Source organism: Rhinoraja longicauda, chromosome 8 (genome assembly GCF_053455715.1).
Source record: "Rhinoraja longicauda isolate Sanriku21f chromosome 8, sRhiLon1.1, whole genome shotgun sequence".
In the NCBI taxonomy this organism is placed as follows: Eukaryota; Metazoa; Chordata; class Chondrichthyes; order Rajiformes; family Arhynchobatidae; genus Rhinoraja; species Rhinoraja longicauda.
In genome coordinates, this window is record NC_135960.1 from 11,725,232 (window position 1) to 11,733,064 (window position 7,833).

Sequence of the window (7,833 nt, forward strand, 5' to 3'; positions counted from 1 at the left end):
TATTTAACTAATGAAAATCATTATCGTTAGCTACTGACACCTCAAAGTATTGAGTTTCTTTCAATTCCAAAGTGCTGCCTTGAAGTCCATTCTTTTTACATCAAGGAAGTTGGACACCCTTCTTCCCTGGGACTTTTGGCTGCTAAACATTATTCCGCCAGTGGTAATGAGATCAATGCTTTTTAAGGATGGGGGAGGGGGTTAAATAGTGCAAGGTTACTGTGGAGAACTTTCCTACTCTTCTTCAAATGGATGCATGTGGCATTTTGCATTCACCTGAAAATGAAAATGAAATGTCCTATTCAAACGACAGCATTAAAAACAATGAAGACAGTGATCAACTGCCTGGAGTGGAACTTAACTTGTAAATGGCTGACTTAAAGTCCAGTGTACTACTCTCTGAAAAATCAGAAGATAAAATGAACCCAGCGGGATAAATGATCGTTTCTCTTTAATGTGTTTCAGTGAAGGCTCCATGTATTTTCTGCTGGTGTGGAGACAGAGAATTGCTGGGAACAGTCTGCTCTTTACAAGTTTGGAATGTGTTGCTGATCAGTGTGTTGCCAAGTCAGGCATTATAGGAAGAGAAGGTGGCTATGGTGATAAAAAATATTTTCTTTCCGTGTACAGCGATATTCCATTTTCTATATCAATAGTGATTTAAGGTTATAATTTGTATCTCTAAGGGTGCATTTATGTTGTTCCCAGTCTGCCCTTTGCTCTCCTGATAGTTAGCATGTCGATCTTTACACACCGCAGCACTTTGACAATTTAACCATTTAAACTGATACTTCAAATTGTTACACTCTTAAATGTAGCTTGATTCCACAATAGACTCACAATTGTGAAGACTCAAAATGAAGCCACATCAGAGTAATCTGTCTGAAGAAGGGTCTCGAACATCACCTATTTCTTTTCTCCAGAGATGCTGCCTGACCCGTTGAGTTACTCCAGCATTTTGTGTCTATCTTCAGAGAAAGCTCCCTAATCTCAAGCACCATCTCTCTGAATTTTGAATATGCCTGACTTCAGGAACTGTAATAATCTTTGCGATGAGATATTACTGCGCTTTCAACATCTTAGCCAAGTGACATCAAAGGTACAGTAAAATCGCAGCCTGATTACTTCGGAATAAATAAATCTGACGAAGGGTCCCGACCCAAAATGTCACCCATTCATTCCATATTGCCCAACTCATCTCTTCCCCATTTCATACAATAGACAATAGACAATAGGTGCAGGAGGAGGCCATTCGGCCCTTCGAGCCAGCACCGCCATTCAATGTGATCATGGCTGATCATTCTCAATCAGTACCCCGTACCTGCCTTCTCCCCATACCCCCTGACTCCGCTATCCTTAAGAGCTCTATCTAGCTCTCTCTTGAATGCATTCAGAGAATTGGCCTCCACTGCCTTCTGAGGCAGAGAATTCCACAGATTCACAACTATCTAACTGAAAAAGTTTTTCCTCATCTCAGTTCTAAATGGCCTACCCCTTATTCTTAAACGTTGAACCTTGTCTATGGAACTGCTGCACTACAATGTTGAGAACTATATTCTGCACTCTGTATATTCCTCTTTACTCTATCTAATATATTTAAATTTGACTTGATTGTATATATGTATACTATTATCTAATCTCTTTACATAGCAGGCAAGACAAAGCTTTTTGCTGTACCTCAGTACTTGTGGCGATAATAAACCTACACCTAAACCCTACACACATGCTGCCTGCCTCGCTGAATTCCTCCAACATTTTGTATCTTGCCTGCATACTTAAACAGGTAGAGCAAACAGTTGATCTTTGCTGGTCACGGAAAGACCACCACAGCCAAAGACTCTGCAAGAATCTTTTCTTTATGGGGTTTTTATTCTCATTCTTGAATAGCACTTAAATACTTTGAGTGCATTAACAACTATCAAGAATTTATTTCAAGTCTACGTAATTTAACAGGTTCGAAGGTCTGAAGAAGGGTCTCGACACGAAACGTCACCGATCCCTTCTCTCCTGAGATGCTGCCTGACCCGCTGAGTTACTCCAGCATTTTGTGATACCTTCGATTTGAACCAGCATCTGCAGTTATTTTCCTACACATGTCCTGGATGTAGAGAAGGTCAATGATTAGAGGACATAGATTGTAGATAATAGGTAGAAGGTTTAGAGGAGAGGCAAGGAGAAACTATTTTATCAAAAGAGTGGGGTCTTGAATTCACTATTGTAACGGTAACTCAGGGCAAAAGACTCTACTTATTTAAGGAATAATTGGGCAAGCATTTAATTTCCCATAATCTATAAGATCACAATCTGAGAGGAGGAGAGGGATCAGTCTCAAAAGTTCTTTATCAGCTGGCATGCAAACAATGGGATTAATAGCTTCCCGTGTAGTGAGATTTGTCAACTTTGAATCACTTTGAAAAGGAAAGCTTTGCTGACAATTTAAAGTTGGACTAAATATATATCCGGCCATTTCAGGTTTCTTTATGAATTTATAAATTCTTTACAAATAATTAAGTTCACCCCACTAATTGTGATTATATTCCCTTGTGTTTCAGTTACCATCTCCGAATTTTGTCAATCCTAGCTCCAGTATTGAACTGCACTGATTTAGCTGGTCCAGAGGAAGTCACTGTCTCTAGTTACAACTCAGAGAACAGTTTACAATTTAACACCAGGTGAACATAAGTAATAGAAGAAAACATAAGCCATTTGTCCCCTCGTTCTGGCTCCATCATTCAATAAGATCACGTCTAATCTTCTATCTCAATGCATCTACTAATTCTACATCCCTTGATTCACTTAATTTCCATAAGAAAAATGTGTTATTCGCTATCACACGTTGCATGATACACGCAACTGTCTTGCAACTGGGGAATGATACCTTGGCTAGCCTTCACGAAAGGAGGGGAAATAAGAGAAAGATTATTAAAAGCTCTTTGAGAGGCTGTAGGAAGTGTCACTGTTCCCTTACAATGCACACAGCTGAATGTTTTGTATGGTAAAGTGGTACATATGTAACACATTTTACCATGGTCTTCCTCTTATCGTGTTCACACATGTTAGATATTGTGTTTCAGCCAAAACTAAACACAACTCTTAGCAATATCATTGTCCTCTGCGAGGTCGTCAGCTTTGCATTTGTGCTCCAATAGACGTCGTCTCAATAGGTGCTCCATAGTTTGTGGTTCAGTGCCACATATGCAGATGATGTCTTCAGTCCAAAAGTAAAACTTGGGGGGGTATTGCAGAATTTAGTTCATCAGCATAAAAAAAGGTGATTCTTTAAACTTTGAAATAAAGATAAAGAATGCTGCCAATACTCAGCTGTCATTAAGCATTTATGGGGAGAGAGAGAGAAAGAGAGAGAGAGAGAGACAATAGACAATAGACAATAGGTGCAGGAGGAGGCCATTCGACCCTTCGAGCCAGCACCGCCATTCAATGTGATCATGGCTGATCATTCTCAATCAGTACCCCGTTCCTGCCTTCTCCCCATACCCCCTGACTCCGCTATCCTTAAGAGCTCTATCCAGCTCTCTCTTGAATGCATTCAGAGAATTGGCCTCCACTGTCTTCTGAGGCAGAGAATTCCACAGATTCACAACTCTCTGACTGAAAAAGTTTTTTCTCATCTCCGTTCTAAATGGCCTACCCCTTACTCTTAAACTGTGGCCCCTGGTTCTGGACTCCCCCAACATTGGGAACATGTTTCCAATGTCTTAATAATCTTATACGTTTCGATAAGATCCCCTCTCATCCTTCTAAATTCCAGTGTATACAAGCCTTGCCGTTCCAGTCTTTCAACATATGACAGTCCCGACATTCCGGGAATTAACCTAGTGAACCTACGCTGCACGCCCTCAATAGCAAGAATATCCTTCCTCAAATTTGGAGACCAAAACTGCACACAGTACTCCAGAGGCAGACAGAGAGAACAGAGATGCCTGTCCCGATGAGTGTTTCAGGGCATTGGCTGTTCTGATTTCAAATTTCAAAATTACAGCATTGAATGTTTTCTTTTGCTTTTCAATTTTTTTTCGCAGACCAGGGTACTGTATCCAAGATCTGTGGAATTCTCTGCCTCAGAAGGCAGTGGAGGCCAATTCTCTGAATGCATTCAAGAGAGAGCTAGATAGAGCTCTTAAGGATAGTGGAGTCGGGGTATGGGGAGAAGGCAGGAACGGGGTACTGATTGAGAATGATCAGCCATGATCACATTGAATGGCGGTGCTGGCTCGAAGGGCCAAATGGCCTCCTCCTATGGTCTATTGTCTATTGTCTAAGACTGTGGCATTGTGACAGTGACACATTCGAATAATGTTTACTTTCACCCCAACTGCACATTACAGTTGTATTACTGCAGAGCTAAAAAATACATTCAATTGAGATTTTAACCCACTCAATATAAATTGGTTCAACTCTATTAATACCACATTGAGGATATAATAGTAAGATAGTTCATCGAATAAATCTTATTATGAAGTACTTTCACATGCTTTTTAATACAAACCAGTTCCATGTCAGACATTTAAGCTGCTGGTGCTGGCCCTTAAACTAGCCGGCTAAAGGAAAGACATTCTTCCATTCATATTGCATCTTGACATCGCAAAATGTTTTGAAGCCAATAAAGTACTTTTCAAATGGGGTAGTTGTTGTAATATAGGGGACATTGCAGACTCCAAGAACAACAATGTAATAAGACCAAATAACCTCGATCTTGGTACATTCGTTTGATGGAAAGCATTTTATCGGGATGTATCGCAGGATAATTTGGGAACAGCTTCATCCAAGACCGCAAGAAATCGCAAAGAATTGTGGACGCAGCCCAGACCATCACACAAACCGACCACCCTTCCATTGACTCCTTTTACACTTCACGCTGCCTCGGCAAGGCCATCAGCATAATCAAGGACCAGTCTCACCCCAGGTCACTCCCACTTCTCCCCTCTCCCATCAGGCAGGTGTTTACAGACTGATGAAAACGCACACCTCCAGATTCAGGGAAAGTTTTTTCCCAGCTGTTATCAGGCAATTGAACCATCCTTTCAACAACTAGAGAGTGGTCCTGAGCTACTATCTACCTCGTTGGAGACCCTCAAACTATCTTTAATCGGACTTTACTGCACTTTATCTTGCACTGAATATTACTCCCTTTATCCTGTAACTGCACACGATGGATGGCTTGATTGTAATCATGCATTGTCTTTCCACTGACTGGTTAGCACACAATAAAAGCTTTTCACTGTTCCTGTGACAACCAACTAAACTAAACTAATACTGATTTGTACAATGAGGTACTCTCATTCCGTGCTCTCCTCACTTTTTGAAATAGTTTTTAAAATTATTTTTATGCCAACATTGATCGCCACCCTCTAAGCCCCATGTCCAGTATGCTGTGGGTGCCATTTATTGAATGCACTGCAAATTTCTACTGGCATCTACTGGCATGTCAGATAAGACCAGCAGGTACTTGAAAACATCATCACTTGCAGGTTCCCCTCCATGTCACACAACACTCTGCCTGGCAAGTATATCACCATCTCTTTATGAGTTCTAGGAGCAGAATTAGGCCATTGAATCATGGCTGATCTATGTTTCCCTCTTAACCCCATTCTCCTGCCTTCACCCCATAGTCCCTGACACCCTTACTAATACTTCTATGTCACTGGGTCTAATTTCTGGTACTTTTGAGACTCATCGGATGGACTACAACTGTTAGCTTATCACTATTTCCCCAAGGACAATAAGGCCTGAGCTGTAATTCTGGCCTTTCCAACATTGCCCTAAAATAATTTTTGAAAGCCTCGGGAATCAAAAAGAGTCTTGACTTAACATAGGAAAAATAACATCTTCAACAGTGTTACAGTCCCTCAGTAACACACTGCAATGTTATTCCAGATGTCTATACTTATATATTTAGTGTTGCATTTGAACAGGTAATCTAATTCAGATACAAGGCACTACAGATGCTGGTTTGCAAACAAAAAAGACAAAAGTGCTGGAGTAAGTCAGCGGGTCAGGCAGCATCTATGAATCTATAAATCATCCAGCATTTATGAATTCATAAACTAATTCAGAAGTGAGGTTGTCACTGGTGGTTTTTAAGCTAGGTTAGGTACCCAGGTCTGTATAAATTGTGGAGATATGGAACATCAGAACGTATTTCCAATTACGCAAAGTAGAAGCAAGGAACCGCCAGGCTGAAGAAGGGTCCCGACACGAAATGTCACCTATCCATGTTCGCTCGGGATGCTAGACACAAAACTCAGCAGAACAAGCAGCATCTCTGGATAGAAGGAATGATTGATGTTTCGGGTCGAGATGCTTCTTCAGACTGAGGGTCAGGGGAAAGGGAGACACTGAGATAAGGAAGTGTAAAGTGTGAAAACGAGACATCAAAGGGGATGTAGCTGAAGGAAAATCTAGAATAGATCATTGTTAGCTAGGAGAAGGTGACCACCAGGCAGAGAGGGATAAAATGTAATCAGGGGGACGGTCAAACTGGTGGGAGAACTAGGAAGGGGGAGGGATGGAGAGTGAGGGAAAGCAAGAGTTGTTTGAAGTTAGAGAATTCAGTATTCATCTCGCTGAGTTGTAAGCTGCCCAAGTGAAATATGAGGTGCTGTTCCTCCAATTTGTGCTGGGCCTCACTCCGACGGTGGAGGAGGCCCAGGACAGAAAGGTCGGTATGGGAATGGGAGGGGAAGTTAAAGTGTTGAGCAACCGGGAAGTCAGGTAGGTTTAGGCGGACTGAGCGGAGGTGATCAGCGAAACGATCGGCGAGCCTGCGCTTGGAAGAAGGGTTTCCACCCTGAAACGTCACCCATTCCTTCCATCCAGAGATGTTGCCCGTCCCGCGGAGTTACTCCACCGTTTTATGTCTATCATCTTTGCAGGCTTACTGCCTGCAAAGTCCAACAATAGACAATAGACAATAGGTGCAGGAGGAGGCCATTCGGCCCTTTGAGCCAACACCACCATTCAATGTGATCATGGCTGATCATTCTCAATCAGTACCCCGTTCCTGCCTTCTCCCCACACCCCCTGACTCCGCTATCCTTAAGAGCTCTATCTAGCTCTCTCTTGAATGCATTCAGAGAATTGGCCTCCACTGCCTTCTGAGGCAGAGAATTCCGCAGATTCACAACACCCTGTGTCTTTCCCCCCCCCCCCCCCTCTTGATTATGCAGGGATTTCTTCTAATATCATTCACTTCTCAGAAAGAGAGAAAAAAAATGTTGACTGTGTAACACGGTCAGGAAAATGCAAGCTAAGCAGACGCCGTGTATCTTAAAGTGGGGAGTGCGTCTGTGTGAATGAGGTAACGAGGTATTATTACTGACGTTATTTATTCACAAAATCCTGGAGTAACTCAGCAGGTCAGGCAGCATCTCAGGAGAGAAGGAATGGGTGACGTTTCGGGTCGAGACCCTTCTTCAGACTGACTATTATTACTGACGATTACATCTGGCGACAGTGGGAAGAGGAACAAAGGATGTTGGATTTTAAAGAACCCCAGAAATGTCATTTACAAAACCATCTCAAAGTGTACCTGATACCGACTCCTTCGTGGCATGACAAAACGATTTTTTTTACATGTTGCGAGTCAGGGGGTGCACATATCACGATGGTCGAATGCTGGATAGACCCAAAATGCTGGAGCAACTCAGCGGGGCAGGCAGCGTCTCTGGGGAGAAGGTGATAGAAACATAGAAAATAGGTGCAGGAGTAGGCCATTCGGCCCTTCGAGCCTACACCACCATTCAATATGATCATGGCTGATCATCCAACTCAATATCCCGTACCTGCCTTCTCTCCATACCCCCTGATCCCTTT